The 17,166-nt window shown below is 42.6% G+C and overlaps 1 protein-coding gene across 12 annotated transcripts in view; it reads right to left on the reverse strand.

Annotated features, from left to right (window-relative positions):
* ZMYND11 (zinc finger MYND-type containing 11) overlaps positions 1-15,040 on the reverse strand; it is a 74,289-nt gene extending 59,249 nt beyond the window's left edge. For 7 of the 12 annotated variants that reach the window (XM_043480661.1, XM_043480660.1, XM_043480657.1 and 4 more), the window contains exon 1: positions 14,329-14,475. The gene's annotated coding sequence lies outside the window, so the exon portion shown is untranslated. Of the gene's footprint in view, positions 1-13,558; positions 13,730-13,970; positions 14,263-14,328; positions 14,476-14,628; positions 14,852-14,880 lie in introns of those variants that run through there. The other 5 variants (XM_043480651.1, XM_043480650.1, XM_043480653.1 and 2 more) reach the window with 5 other exon arrangements.
* Positions 15,041-17,166: the final 2,126 nt, after the last annotated feature.

Here is a 17,166-nt window from a genome sequence, read left to right on the forward strand (position 1 = left end):
CATATATGACATAAATGGTCCAAAATATATGCTGTGAGAATCCACAGAGACATTACTTCTAGATTAAGTAACACTACAAAATGGTAAATGTGGGAAAATATAAAATTTCTTAATGTCTTGAAAAGATAACTGACTGTTTAATGCAAACATAAAGATAATTGCTAGGTATCATTAGATTTATAACATATGTAGAAGCACAATATAGATGACAAGAATAATACACATGAGGGGAGAGGTAGTAAGCAGTTGTATCATTGTAAATTCTCACATTTTATGTGAAGTGGTATTTATTATATTAATTCAAAGGGAAGTATATTAAATCATGGATGCATATTACAATCCCTGGATGCATACTACAATTCCTGATTCAAACACTGGAATACAAACAGGTACAGTTGACATGTAACTCAACTTATAAGATGTTTTCAAAATACACAGAGGTAAAGAATACTTTACTCAGAAATACAGAAAATACATAATAACAAAGTTAACATTTACAAATACTAAAATAAATAGCAAATATAACTATCATATAACAATTAGGAGAATACAGTAGAGACTGGTAGCAGAAATTCTAAAAGTGATGTCACTTAATTCCTAGAAATGATTAAATTCAAGATTAGAGAATTAAGCAATGCTACATTTCAGGAAAGCAGATGTGAAGTTAAAACCAAGATTTCTGAGATCTACCTATCCAAGTCACACAGACTTAGAACACAAGAGAGAGCCCAGAAACAGACCTACCAGCTGTTAAGAGTCAGAGTCAGCTCATTTCTGACAAAGCAGCAAAGGCAATGCAATGAAGCTGTCTGTTCAAGTGTTGCTGTGCAACTGCACATCCACATATACAAAAATGAACCTAAACACAAACCTATGCCTTTAACCAAAATTAACTCTCTATTCTGTTCCACTAATCTATGTAACTGACTCTTATTTCACCAATACCGCACTGTTTTAAGTACTATATCTTTACCATAAATCTTGAAGCTGGGTAGTATCAGGCCCTGATTTCATTCCTCTCTTTCAATACTGAGTTGGCTGTTCTGGGTCTCTGAAATGCTGGAGTGTGTAAAGACAAAGGAGCCCTCCTACACTGTTGGTGGGAATGTAAATTGATGAAGCCACTATGGAAAACAGTAGGGAGGATCCTCAGAAAACTAAAAATACAATTACCATCAGCAATTGCACTCTTGGGCATTTATTTGAAGAAAACTCTAATTCAAAAAGATACATGCACCCCTATGTTCATAGAGCAGCACTATTTACAGTAGCCAAGACATGAAAGCAACCTAAGTGTCCACCAACAGATGAATGGGTAAAGAAGATGTGGTACATATACATAATGGAAATTACTCAACCATAAAAAAGGCATGAAATAATGCCATTTGCTGGAACGTGGATGGACCTAAAGAAGATCATACTAAATGAAATCAGACAAAGACAGACATCATATGATATCACTTATATGTGGAATCTAAAATATAACACAAAGGAACTTATTTACCGAACAGAAACAGACACACAGAGATCAGAATTATGGTTGCCAAGGTGGAGAGGAATGAGGGAGGCATGGATGGGGAGTTTGGAATTAGCAGGTGCAAACTATTACATACAGAACAGATAAACGACAAGGTCCTACTGTATAGCACAGGGAACTATATCCAATATCATGTAATAAAATATAATGGAGAAAAAAATGAAAAACAGAACTCCCATATGATCCAGTAATTACACTTTTAGGTATTTATCTGAAGAAAATGAAAACTCTGTATCTCAGAGATAGAGTCAGCTGTACTACCATATTCACTGCAACGATTCACAATAGGGACTTCCCCGGTGGTCCAGTGGCAAAGATTCCTTGCTGTGGTCTGGGAACTAGGTCCCACATGGTGGAGCTGGGAGTCTGCATGCCACAGCTAAAGGATCCCAGGTGCCAAAACAAAGACTCAAGATTCTGCACACCGCAACTAAGACCTGGGGCAGCCAAATATTTTTTTAAAAACCAAACCTATATATTTAGAGAACAGGCTGATGGTTGCCAAAGGCAGGGAAGGTGGGAGAAAAATGGGTAATAGTCAAAAGGTAAAAGTTTCCAGTTAAAGGTCATAGTGAGAAAGACCTGGTATATTTCAAGTGGAGAAAAGACAGTGGCTGGAATATCATAAAGAGAGGTGCCGTGTGAAAAGAGGCAGAGAGGCAGAAGCTAAGATCAAACCACGCAGGATCCCAAGTCCTGAATAACCAGCGTGGATTTCCACATAATTTCAATGGCAGTAACTGAGAGGATTTTAAACTTAAGCGAGTACGAGTGATCTGCTTTAAGAAGGATACCCTTAGATCATGGATGTTAGGATGCTGAGTAAAAGACCTTTCTGCCCCTCCCCCAAAAAGTGGAAAAACAAAAACAAACATCTTTGAAGAACATACACTCCGCAAAAAGTGAAGACACACAATGAATACAGGAATTGTATGTTTCTGGCCAAAGAGAGGAAGGTCAAATTTACATAGGGAAGTTCAGTCAAAGCTAAGGTCTTTCCAGTAGTCAGGTAATAGAAGTGAGAGCTGGACCCTAAAGAAGGCTGAGCACTGAAGAATTGATGCTTTCAAATTGTGGTGCTGAAGAAGACTCTTGAGAGTCCCTTGGACTGCAAGGAGAGGAAACCAGTCAATCCTAAAGGAAATCAACCCTATATATTCACTGGAAGGACTGATGCTGAAGCTAAAGCTCTAATACTCTGGCCACCTGATGTGAAGAGCCTACTCACTGCAAAAGACCCTGATGCTGGGAAAGACTGAAGGCAAAAGGAGAAGGGTGTGGCAGAGGATGAGATGGTTGGATAGCATCACCAACTCAATGGACATGCACTTGGGCAAATTCCAGGAGATAGTGAGGGACAGGGAGGGCTGGTGTTGCTGCAGTCCATGGGGTTGCAAAGAGTCAGGCACGACTTAGCTACTGAACAACAACAGTGACGAAAGCAAGCCGCTTGCCTAGAACTCCAGAAAAATTTGGGAGTAGAAGGCAGCAGGTATAGGGATAATTACAGATGTTGAATAAAAGATGTTATTTAATGTGTGTAAGAAGCAAACAGACCCAACTCCAGTGCCATCAGGTTATCAAACAGCTACCCATCCTCATCCTTGAGGAGATAGGAACATAGGCTCTGAATAAGCTGAACCAGAGACAGTGAAATCAAAGAGGGCAAGTACAGAAGAGGATGAAAGTGAGGTAGGTAGGAGGTTTCCAGAGGGCAGGATCTACAGACACACAGGTGAAGAGAATGGCAAAAGGAAATGGTATGTGCAGGCATGTCTGCAGATATGGAGTAAAGCAACTTACTTCCCACATGAAGCCTTCCTTCTCTGAAAAAAGAGATTGATATTCTCTACAAGAGAAATGGGGATAAGAAAGGTGCGAGGGAAGTAAAGAAAGAGTTGTTAATCATCACTGAAAGCAGACAATGAACTGATCAGATAAATAAAATCTGATAGAGCGCCCAGACAACCACATAAGTTGGTTTCTAAGAGCCTACACACAGTGGCAGGAGCTCTGTTGTTTCCCTGTACTGGCAAGCATGCTGTTAGAGTCAACTCACACGGGACTGGAGTTCCATCCACCTCATGTGAAGAGTTGACTCATTGGAAAATACCCTGATGCTGGGAGGGATTGGGGGCAGGAGGAGAAGGGGACGACAGAGGATGAGATGGCCAGATGGCATCACCGACTTGATGGACATGAGTTTGAGTGGACTCCAGGAGTTGGTGATGGACACGGAGGCCTGGCGTGCGGCGATTCATGGGGTTGCAAAGAGTCAGACACGGCTGAGCGACTGAACTGAACTGATACAATGCAGGCACTGAAAGGATAAAGGGGTGTTCCTCCATCTACCTACATGCACTTATCTGACCTAATTTACGTACAGCACTGTACTAGATAATATAAAGAAATTTTAAAAGTTAGTGTACTCAGGTCAAGGAACTGGGAAGTTAATTATGGGAAGATAAAATAATTATAAATGGCAATAGAATAAGAACTAGTTGAGGCAAACTTTAAATGCTGTAGAAGCTAAACTAAAGAGACAGATTACTGCAGGACAGCAATTTGATGGAGAAAACGAAACCTGATAGAAAGCTCAAATGCCACATTTTAAATTTTAAGCTAACTTCAGGAAGGGGGTGGTGGAATGGGGAAAGGAAAGGAGGATACCTGAGCAAAAGTCACAAAGTATAATTAATAAAATAGTACAACTTGTGCATTAAAGAAAACACTTGCTGAAGTAAAAGTTTTACTGAAGAGAATAGGAAAAAAGACCACAAAATTAGACTAAGACTCCAGAATATCCTGATGACAGGATTATATACCCTGGAAGATGGTATGTGAAGGAGGTTTCTGATCATCTATAAGTACTGCCTCTTAGCAGACTTCAGGGCACAGTGCAGGGAAAGAAAACAGGAACAGAGCCTGTGGCCTCCCTGAGTGGAAGAGACAGACCAGAGACAGCAGTATCCAGTTTTCAGCTCATTATTTCATTTGGCAGAAATCAAAATTTTTAGTTAATTACTTTTCCTATGAATCAGATGTCAGATATGCTTCCCTTCCCATTATTATAATATTTAAGCTCATTCTATGAAACAGTATCTTTACTTAAGAACAAATAGTGACTTGTAATAGTATACTCATCTAACATTTTCCACTCTATTCTTCAAGGTCCAATTTTATAGGAATATTCTATTTAAAATGGGATTCTAATACCATAACTCCTCACTGTATCTAGTCATCTAAAACTGAGAAAATTGTGTTTATTTAAGAAAATTTGACTTGAAATATGTTTAAATAATTAGAAAAAAACTGAGAGGGAAATGAACTGCAGACGAAGCCATGCCAACCAGCTGGAAGAGCAAACGACCAGCTCAGAACTTGCTGAAGACAACACCAACAGTCAGCACCAAGCCAAAGGAGGCTTCTCCAGGTCACTCCTCCTCCTCTAAAAGCCCTGACTTCTGCAGATTGACGGAGTCTACACGAGACAGGAAAGGAGAGAAACCCGTGGAAATTATCAGAAACTCCACAGGTCCTCAGGAAGCCTCTGGTAGACGTGTGAAAGCATGAGAAGGCAGGTGTCGGTCGCCGGTGACTGGAGTGGCAGTGAATCTCACTGCTCACAGGCTTCTTCCCTTGGATTTCTCTGGGACACGGTTCAGACAATGAAGCTGCTCCTGCTCTGCTCTGATCCTGTAAGTGGAAACAACACTCCCAATCTGGAGGAACATCAAGGACCTCCTGACATGCAGACAAAAGCCAGGGATACCCAGGCTGCTAAGCAGCAGTGCCAGGAAAACCTCCTCAGGTGGTCTACCTCTCACCTGGAGGCACAACTTCACCATGGCTGGCATAACGACTGCCCAGGGAAAGACATCCAGGTGCTTCTGATGCCTGTCAGGATCACAAGCTTACTCCACAACCCCAGAACACTAGGCTGCTGCTCCAACTACAGGAAATCTCAGAGACACTGAATTGGGTGGCAGCCTAGACATCAATGTCCCAGACACAATGCAGGACCATTAGGAAACACTAACCAACCCCACCTTTGCTATCCAGCCCCCCTGATCATCAGCAAAGTGACAATGCCAGAGTATTTTTGAGGAACCTGAAAAGACTACTAGTTTTCTTGTGGGACACATTAATTTTTCAGGTCATTTAGTTTATCCTCTGCAGGAAACTTCAAGATTAAGATTCCTGAAAAATAATTTCTGAGACAGGTAGCTAAACGTCACAGGGTACATCATTTCCTATAAGCCATTACAAAAAGAACTTTCTAGAAGAAGGCATATATACTTGGACTACTGAAAAATAAAAATGTGGAACTTAAAAAGTTCAACAAACAAACAAAAAAACCCAACTGTAACTTTAAAATAGAGCCCAGAACCATCCCCAGAGATTCTGGCTTAATGTTCTTGTTAAGAAAAAAAAAATTCAGGTGCTCAGTCATTCTTGAGAACCAGTGTACTATCAGGAGCTTACCAGGTGTTGCCCTAAATCCCAAAGAATTTATTTAAAAGATGCAAACACTACAGCAACTAAGGTTTACAACAGTATGTTTTTCATTAGGATTTGTTTAAAATACGCAAATGAATCAAGACAAAGTCTAACTTTGTATTGGTAGCTGTTCAGCTTTTAATTCACTTGGAAATAACTGAGATGACAACTTTTTATTTCAATAATCCTAAAATAAAGTTTAACTTTCAAGTTACTCAAATGGAAGTTTCTGAACTAAAACAATCTAACATGAATACTGATCACAATTGGGAGCCTACTTATATGTGCAGAATAAGCATGCATGTATTTCAAAATAAAAACCATAAGATATTTTGACATTACAGTAAGTGCAATATTTTTTAAATTTATTTATTTTTAATTGAAGGATAATTGCTTTACAGTATTGTGTTGGTTTCTGCCAAATATCAACATGAATCATCCACAGGTATACACATGTCCCCTCCCTCTTCAGCCTCCCTCCCAACCCCACCCTTCTAGGTTGTTACAGAGCCCTGCCCTGAGTGCCCTGAATCAGTACAGGGAAGCCTGGCGTGCTGCAGTCCATGGGGTCGCAGAGAGTCCAACACGACTGGGCAACCGAACTGAACTGAACTGGATCATACAGCAAACTCCCACTGGCTATCTATTTTACATATGGTAATGTTTGTTTCCACATTACTCTCTCCCTACATCCCACCCTCTCCTTCCTCCTCACCCCACACTGTGTCCTTAAGTCTGTTCTTTATGTCTGTGAGAGAACCCATACACCACAACTAGGGAGTACTCCTCTCCACAACTAGAGAAAAGCTCACACGCAGCAACAAAGGCCCAGTGCAGCCAAAAATAAGTAATTAATTAATTTTTAAAAAGATAACATTGCTAATGGTAAATAAAATACCCTAAAAAACTTTTACACATATCAACAGCAAGCCCAAATAAATCAATCTCACTTGTTCCTACAAGTACTGGCCAGCTAAAGTAGATATAATCCACAATAATTCGAGAAGGGCTTCATGTCAAAACTCAACTGAAAATTAAGAACTTTATCTCTCTAACAGCATTTCTCAGATGCAGTTTTTTTTTTCCATTTATTTTTATTAGTTGGAGGCTAATTACTTTACAATATTGTAGTGGTTTTTGTCATTGACACGAATTAGCCATAGATTTACATGTATTCCCCATCCCAATTCCCCCTCCCATCTCCCTCTCCACCTGATTCCTCTGGGTCTTCCCAGTGCACCAGGCCCGAGCACTTGTCTCATGCATCCAGCCTGGGCTGGTGATCTGTTTCACCATAGATAATATACATGTTTCGATGCTGTTCTCTCAAAACATCCCACCCTCACCTTCTCCCACAGCGTCCAAAATTCTGTTCTGTACATCTGTGTTTCTTTTTCTGTTTTGCATATAAGGTTATTGTTACCATCTTTCTAAGTTCCATATATATGCGTTAGTATACTGTATTGGTCTTTAGCTTTCTGGCTTACTTCACTCTGTATGATGGGCTCCAGTTTCATCCATCTCATTAGAACTGATTCAAATGAATTCTTTTCAATGGCTGAGTAATATTCCATGGTGTATATCTACCACAGCTTCCTTATCCATTCGTCTGCTGATGGGCATCTAGGTTGCTTCCATGTCCTGGCTATTATAAATAGTGCTGTGATGAACATTGGGGTGCCTCTTTCAGATCAGATGCAGTTTTGAAACAGAAAAGTAATCAACGAGCAGATAAATCAAGAATCTACCAAAAAACAAAAACAAAAAAACTACAGTGTTTATAATAATTTTCAAGCTGAGATAGTTTAGCCTTCATTAAGAGTATTTCTCTTTAAAAAACCTTCCTATAGCTATTAAATATAAGAAAACCTTGAGTAATATCCCCACTGATGAGCATCAGCATGATCTGAACCTAGGCATGCTACCAATCAGTTGATCAGTTCTTTCCTCACCACGTTTCATATTATTTTATTTTTAGACAATAAACCCCTTCTGAATCTTGAAGCCTCCGTACTTGGAGTAACTTTCAAGAAATGAGCTATTTAAAGGAAACAATAAACAAAGAGAAAAGACAACCTGTAGACTGAGAGAGATATCTGCAAATGACCTGACCGACAAGAGATTAGTCTGCAAAATTTACAGACAGCTCATAAGGCTTCACTGGTTGCTCAAAAGGTAAAGAATCTGCTTGCAATGCAGGAGATCTGGATTAGATCCCTGGGCTGGGAAGATCCCTTGGAGAAGAGAATGGCAACCCACTCCAGTATGCCTGCCTGGAGAATTCCATAGACAGAGGAGCCTTGCGGGCTACAGTCCATGGGATCGCCAAGAGTCAGACATGACTGAGCAACTAACACAAACACATATGAGGCTTAACACCACCCAAAAAAAATAACCCAATCAAAAAATGAGCAGAAAACCTAAGTAGACATTTCCCCAAAGAAGACATACAGATGGCCAAGAGGCATATGAAAAGATGTTCAACAGTGCTAGTTATTGGGGAAATGCAAATCAAAACTACACTGAGATATTGCTTCACAGCCATCAAAATGGCTATCATCAAAAAAATCCACAAACAATAAATGCTGGAAAGGGTGTGGAGAGAAGGGAATCCTCCTACACTGTTGGTGAGAATGTAAACTGGTATAGCGACTATGGAGAACAGTATGAAGGTTTTTTAAAAATTAAATATAGAGCTACCATATGACCCTGCAATCCCACTCCTGGTCACATGTCTGGAGAAAAACATAAGTCCAAACGGATACATGTATCCCAATATTCACTGCAGCACTGTTTACGACAGCCAAGACATGGAAGCAACCTAAAAGTTCACAGACAAAGGACTGGGTAAAGGAAATGTGGTACATATATACAATGGAAAGTTACTCAGCCATTAAAATGAATGAAACAATGCCATTTGCATCAACATGGATGGACCTAGAGCTTGCCATACTGAGTGGAGTCAGACAGAGGAGGAGAAATACCATATGACATACTTATATGCAGAGTCTAAAAAGAAATTATACAGATAACTTATTTATAAAACAGATCCACAGCCTTAGAGAAGAAACTTATGTCTGCCAGCAGGGAAGGATAGGAGGAAGAGATAGGGAGTTTGGGATCGACATGTACACACTGCTATATTTAAAAGGGATAACCAACAAGGTCCTACTGTATAGAACAGCAAACTGTCCAGTGTGGGTGGGAGGGGAGCTTGGGAGAGAATGGACACCTGTATATGTATGGCTGAGTTCCTTCATTGTCCACCTGAACTATCACAACAGTGTAATTGGCTATATTCCAATATAAAGTAAAGGGTTAAAAATAAGAAATTAGCTATTTCAAGCCAAAGTGAACTTATCCAGCAATGGGAACAGTAGAAGCTTCCTTGAGACAATGACTGCCCCGTGTAACGCAAGGCAAAAACTTTAGCGATAAAGTTAGTCCCTGGTGACTCAGATGGTAAAGAATCCACCTGCAATGCAGCCGACCTGGGTTCAATCCCTGGGTTGGGATGATCCTCTGGCGAAGGGAATGGCTACCCACTCCAGTATTCTTGCCTGGAGAATTCCATTGACAGAGGAGCCTGATGGGCTACAGTCTATGCGGTTGCAAAGAATCGGACACGACTGAGCGACCAAGCACAGCACTGCACAACAAGCTCTCAATACACTTCTAAATATTTGTATGTATCTTTCTTTTGTTTACATAATAAACGGATAGGAAAGATGTCCTCTTTCTTTAAACTTTAAGTTTACTTAGCATACAAGGAGGTCAAATTACAAAAAGATACTAAAGGTTTTAAGTGGGTCTACCTTTCATTTAAATGCTTAGATGGTAACAAAAGAATAAAAAAATTACTAACCATAACAAAGTTGCTTTTAAAAATCATCAAGTAGCTAAAAAATGTCATAAAGTTACAAATTAGAATGAATCTGAAATCTGTGTTAAGACCTCAAAAGTAATTTCAGCTCAAATACAACATACCTTAACTCACACACATGGTTCCACAGCACCTGTACTTAATTTCTTCTGTTATACTTTACTGCACTTGCTTCAGTAATTTGTTACCAAGTGTCTAGTATAAAGCAGTCTCAATAAATAACAATGTGAATGAACGAATGAACGCAAGATATTAAAACATATTCTACTTATTATAAGTAATGTCAATATATTTTAATGTGATCTCACAAAATTAACTTTATAAAAGCAGCTATTTAAAATGAGTTTACTAGACTTAAATGTTACTCAGCTTACAAAAAAGGAAATACTGTGTATAAGTTTTAAGCAACACACATTTTTCCAACTACTATACAAGAACACAGGGTAATCTGCTCAACATATTTCTCTCATCTCTAAAAAAAAGATGAGTCCATATGATCCCTTAAAAACCCTATTATGACAGTATTCCATTGTCATTTCTATTCATGTTTCTTTAATTTCACATAAAGTTAGGCAAATATTAGCCATTTATGTATTGACTGAATAGAAAGCATGCTCCCAAAATACAATGAAAGATTAGCTAAATGTCTAAATATTTACTAGTTGTACATAAATTAATTTGTAAAATTGAGTTGAGTATCTAAGCCTAACAATTTGCTAAATTTGCCTACTAAATACATAATGCTCTCTATAAATATTTTCTTAATTTCCAAATATTTTAACTTTTCATAATACTTATTTGCATTTGTAAGTAATTTTAATATCAAATATTGTATAGTATTTTCAACAATACAAACTACAGGCATACCTTGTCTCATTGCACTTTACCTTGTAGCCCCTCACAAATACTGTTTTAACAAATTGAAGGTTCATGGCAATCCTGCATTGAACGTCTATTGGTGCCATTTTTCCAACAGCATTCATTCTCTCTCTGTTTCTCTGTCACAGTTCGGTAATTATTGCAACATTTTAAGCTTTTTCATTATTATTATATTTGTTAGCATGATCTGTGATCAGTGATCTTTGATGCTACTACTAAAACTCACTAAAGGCTCAGGTAATGGGTAGCATTTTTTAAGAATAAAGTATTTTTAAATTAAGGTATGTTCATTTTTTTTGGACATAATGTTATTGTACATGTAACAGACTACAGTATAGCCTCAATATAACTTTTAAATATATATATTGGGAAATCAAAAAACTCACGACTCGTTTTATTATATCTGCTTTATTGTGGTGGTCTAGAGCAAAACCCACAGTATCTCTGAGGAATGCCTATAAATAGCTTTTCAAGAATTTTCTAACTGGAAAATCAGTAATAGCAGGCACACATATGCACATAAAAAAATCTTAAGGGAGTACATATGTTTAAGACATTACATGTGAGTTATTACATTACACTGCTGGGTATTTAGATTTGAATTTTATCTCCCTTCCATTATGTTCATTTCTATCATTTCAACTCTAATCACAGAGATCTCAAATTTTAATGTTACATGGATTATATTCTCTTGACTACTAATACTTCTTTCACTTTTTATGAGAGAGTATGCATATGTGTTGAGGGGTCTGGCGGTGCTACAAGGAGGTCAGACCTTACACAATTAAAAGGAAGACTGCCATGCTTTTAAGATGATCATATGTATGATTTTTTAAAGTGGGATAGTATACATAAAGAACTTTGTGAAATGGTTGAGACTTAGTAAACATACAATATGACACCTATTTTTATCATGATACTCACTTATGTAACAAACCTGTGGATACCAAAACATTTCAAAACTCAAGACCAAAGGAGAACAGACCACTGTACCAAAGGAGATTTAAACTTTTTGAACTTCTGACAATGCCACTGAAAGAAAGTAACTGAAAGTCATCACGTAAGAAGTAGTGCTAGCAATTAAACTCTCTCAGATGGGGAAACTGAGGCCAGGCAAGGCAAATTTAAATAATTCGTCCAAGCTCACTTTGCTAGTAAATGACAGAGGTGAGATTCAGACCCAAGCCACCGCCTCAAACTCTGCTGGTAATCACCTCTAATCAATTACCAAAAATCTAATCAACCTGTAAAGAAATTCACTATTGAGTCCAAGTTAAGGTTTTGAAACAGTGAAACTGTTTTTTCAAGTCTGACTCTTCTCCTTAACATTTTCCCCTTTCCAGACACAGCCTCTTTGCTTTTCAACTGAAGGGTGGTTGGAGAAGGGCATGGCAACCCACTACAGAGTTCTTGCCTGGAGAATTCTCATGGACAGAGAAGCCTGGAGGGCTACAGTCCATGGCGTCCCAAAGAGTCAGACACAACTGAAGCGATTTATCAGAGAGGTAGGTAAACAAAATCTGGGCTTTAGGCAACAGTAGGACAGCATTCCATACTTTATTATGAATGCTAAAATTCTTAATTACATTCAATTAGTATCTCGATTTAGGGATGCCAAAGGATATGAACTCTTACACACTATCTGAACAGCCCTTAAAGGAAAAGAGGGTACAATTACAAAAGGGTGAGAGTGCGAACACACAGGGCAATTCATGGAAACACGCAACATGACATGCATTCAAAGTATCAACATAATGATATCCTAGGAATACCGCATATGAAATAAAGAGATAATTTTAACACTTTAATTGATTTTTCTTTGTAAAGCTGGGAACATTTACATGTATGTTTATTTAAGCACCTTGCAACAGGTAACTGAAAAAATAAATTGCCCAATTACAAAATGTAAAAGGGAGATTCTGTTTTCATATAAACAGCATATAAGTGGGAAAAGTACCACAAAAGCAACAGAGATCCTCTATTAATCATGCATTGAGTTAAGCAAGAAAAATATTTTATTGAGTCTGTCATAATCATATTTTCTGACCTCTAATTTTCTAACTTGGCCATTTATAAAGGACAGTCCACCAAAATAATGACTGTAACCAATGCTAAAGACAAGGAAAATAACATGCTAGAACAAAATTCACATCTTATCTCCTGCTTATACAAATTAGAATTCAGAAAAGTCACGCAGGTGACTCTGCTTACCAGAAAGCACTCAAACTTTTAAAGTACAGCTAAAACGAGTTCCCTGATTGCTTCAAACCATTCATGAGAATCAATGACCCCCAAACCTGAAAAGTTTATGCATCCCATAATTACTAAGCTACAACTCCTACATTTCTCAGTCTAAAAGAAAATAAAGGTTTTACTTCCCGCCTTTGAATAGACAAACAATTATTTTTAACCAGTCTCTTGCTTCCACAGGACTCTGCTTACTGTAGGATGCAGCACACCTGGGTGAGCAGACCAGAGGACCCAGGACCTAAATCTCAGAGGGCCCTGCCTGGGCCTCTCAAGGTCTGACCCAAGCATCTCTTCCATCCCTCAACGGGGTGCCGTCTCTGAGTTCAACAGGACCCCGTACTGGGCCCACACCCTACAGGAGCACACGAAGCACCATGAACACAGTGTGTGACCGCGGGTATCACATGCCCACACCAGGTATCATGCACACACCTGGTGTGTCACCCGGCACAGTAACTCCACCGGGTAGCACGTCCTTACCACATGTCACACGAGCACCACACACTCACCAGGTATCATGCAGGCTCCCACGTATGTAACAGCAGGCGCACACCACGGACACACCGGGCAGCCAGCCCACACGATCTGTAACACCGAGCACCATGGACACTGGTTCTCACGCCCCCACCGTACAAACACCGGGCACCGCTGGGCCAGAAACGCCTGAGGGTACGGTCCACGCGGAAGCTGGGGCCCGGGCCAGCCCGCTGGGCCGCAGCCTTGCAGCTCCCCTCCTGACGCCGGGCAGGACGGGCGGCGGACACGCAGGCGGTGCAGAGGTCTGCGGGGGAGGCGGAGGCCTCGCTGCCGCCTGGTTCCCGGACCCGGGGGGCCGAGCCTCGCCAGGGCCCTTGCGGACCGACCACGCTGCCCAGCCGCCGCGGACGCCCCCAGCCCACCCTACCCACCCCAGACACTCACAGGGCCGTGTCCCGGCGGACCCCGACCCGGACCGTGGCCCAGGGGCCTGGCCGCGCAAGGAGGACCGGCCTGGCGGGCGGCGCTCACGCGACTCCCCGGCTTCGCGGCCCGCGCAGGCCCCGCGCGTCCCTGCTCCTGCGGGGCCTCCCCCGGCGGCGGGCCCGCCTCCCCCGCCGGCCAAGAGCGGCCCAGCAGGCCCGGCCCGGCGCGAACAAAGCTCCGCCGGCCGGAGGCGAGCGGCGGTCACGCCCGCGGCCCGAAAGGCTGCGGCCGGGCCGGGCCTCACAAAGCCCCCGCCTCGGACACCCGCCCGCGCCCCGCCCGCGCCCGCACCCCCGCCGAGGCCGAGCGTCCCCACCATTATGCTCCGGTGCTCGCCGCCGCCGCGCCAGGCCCTGCCCCTCCGCGCCGGCCCGCCGTCCGCGCCGCCTCCTCCGGGCCGGGCCGGCGGGGCGCGGGGCGGGGGGGGGGGGGCGGGCTGCGGTCTCCGGGCCCAGCTCCCCGCCCCGGCCTCCCCTCCTCCCCGCCCCGGCCCGGCCTCCTCCCCCCGCCGCCCGCCTGGACCCCGCGCCTCAGGGGCGCCATGTTTACAAGCTTCCACCACAGAAACTCGCGAGCACCCGGCAAGGCGGCGCGGAGGTCCCGCCGCCGCACTTACGAGGTCTCCTCGCCGAGCGGCGGGCCGGGCCCGGGCGCGGAGTTGCGGCGCCGCCGCCGCCGCCGGGAAAGTTCGCGTCCTGCGGGGCCGCGGAGCCGCTCACACGGCGGGCTGAGCGGGGCGGCCGCCCGCCGGCTCGGCCTCCCACCGCCCGCCGCCGCCCTCGGGCTTTATTGTGTGGCCGCCGCCGGCCGCGGGCTGGGGCTCCGCGCGGGCTCCCTCCCGGCGGGCTGCCCACACGCCCACACCCACCTTCCCGCCGTCCTGTGCTCCGCGCCTCTCCCTAATCCGAGCATATTCCTATGGACCCACACAGGCACCCCGAGTCCACACGCACGTGAAAGCTACGTACGTGCGGGCGCGCGGAGCCGGGCGCGGGGCGCACAAAGATCCGGCGCCCGGAGCATCGCCCGCGCGGGCCGCGGCCGCGGGCGCTGCAGGCGCCGGCCCTGGGCGGCCCGGAGGGCACGGGTTGGAAAAGCAGCGAGGCCTGAATCGGCGAGATCGGCAAAAGGATGTTAATACCCTTTAAATTCTGTTAACGAAACGTATGGCAGGAACATGCTGAATTCTTCATTCCGTGTGTACACAAACAGGTCTTAAGAAAGGACGGGAGCAAGCATTATCGTTTCGGCAAAAACACTACCAGTTTGTGTAAGGAGAAGGAGGTTATCTTTCTTAGTTTGTAATTCTAGATCCAACCTGAGGAGATCCCAATATGTGGGTTAAGAAAGTATCAGTGATAAGCACACTTTTACAGATTTCACAGTATTTTCTCTAATGATCTTTGTCCATAAGAGTTTGGAAAGAAGACCTACCAACCAAAACTTCCTACTCTGATTCTCTTTGGACATATATACCCGAAAATCGCTGAAAGACTCTTGTCCAAGAAATGCTGGAGTCTAATTCAGTTCATGAATCTTTCATAGCTGGTCTCTAGGGCTCAGTTAGAATTTAGAAAGGGAGTTCTAAGAAACATGGCCTTTCATAGGCCCTGGTTCTGATTCATTCCAGAGTTTTTCGTTGTCTCAAGGAACATTACAAAATAATTTTAACTGATTTTAATTGTACGGATAAATATATGCCAATAAAATCAGGCAGAGGGGTTAAAGATGTCAGAAAAAATCAAGCCATGCCTTTGAATGTGGGACCAGGAATTTCAGGATGAATAGCTTTAAGTAAATCATCTTTCTTTGAAAGTCATCTATAAAATAGAGGACTGCATGTTCCCACATATTTCACAGAGGCCATTCAAGTAAGACATCACATATGTGTAAAAGGAAACTTACATTTTAGGAGAGAGATCACTAACCTAACTGCACATTTTTCTCCCGTTAAATTTTTAGCCATCACTGTTATTTTTGTACCTGGATATTATCTCTTATTCTTCTGTTGTTTTGTCTAGAATTTAACCCTTGGCCCTATTTTCCCTTCAGAACAGTTTTATTTACCTTATTTTCCTCCCAGCTGAATAAGTAATAGGCAGGGGAGATGGTTGCAGACAACCGGTTTGGGATTGGGAGCTGGGGAGAGGCCCAGAAGACTCAAAGGATTATTTCCATGCAACTTAGGTTATACCATGAATTTATCTGTCAAACTGCAAAGAGAGGGCAAGGAACAGGTGTCAAGAAGAGGAGCGAAAGGGAGAGTAGTGGGCTGTGAGGAATGGTTTACACCAAATTGCCAACGTCTGAGACTTTGTTGTTGTACAGTCGCTTAGTCGTGTCCAACTCTTTGTGACCCCATGGACTGCAGCACACCATGCTTCCCTGTCCTTCACCATCTCCCGGAGTTTGCGCAGACTCATGTCCACTGAGTCAGTGATGCCATCCAACCACCTCATCCTCTGTCGTCCCCTTCTCCTCCCTCCTTCAATCTTTCCCAGCATCAGGGTCTTTTCCAATGAGTCAGTTCTTTGCATCAGGTGGTCAAAGTATTGGAGCTTCAGCTTTAGCATCAGTCCTTCAAATGAATATTCAGGAGATTTCCTGTAGGATTGACTGATTTGATCTCCTTGCAGTCCAAGGGACTTTCAAGAGTCTTTTCCAACACCACAGTTCGAAAGCATCAATTCTTTGGCTTTCAGCCTTCTTTATGGTCCAACTTTCACATCTGTACATGACTACTGGAAAAACCATAACTTTGACTAGATGGACCTTTGTCGGCCAAGTAATGTCTCTACTTTTTAATCCACTGTCTAGGTTTGTCACAGCTTTTCTTCCAGGGAGCAAGCGTCTTTTACTTTCATGGCTGCGGTCACCATCCGCAGTGATTTTGGACTTAGCACTACCCAAAGAAGGACCCACACAACACTCCTAGTTCTTCCCCAACCCTGGCTGACACCTGGCACTTAAGTAACATCTGACTTGATCAACATATCACTTTTTCCAGATTCTGCTTTAAGAAATATCATGTAAATAGAGAGGGCATGGTTTACTCAACAAATTGGTGTGGAATTTTTGTTTCTTTAAAAAACGAAATCAAATCATATCCTTACCTTATACGCCATACTTTAAAATAATCCAAATGACTTGAAAA

Source organism: Cervus canadensis, chromosome 10, assembly GCF_019320065.1.
Source record: "Cervus canadensis isolate Bull #8, Minnesota chromosome 10, ASM1932006v1, whole genome shotgun sequence".
In the NCBI taxonomy this organism is placed as follows: Eukaryota; Metazoa; Chordata; class Mammalia; order Artiodactyla; family Cervidae; genus Cervus; species Cervus canadensis.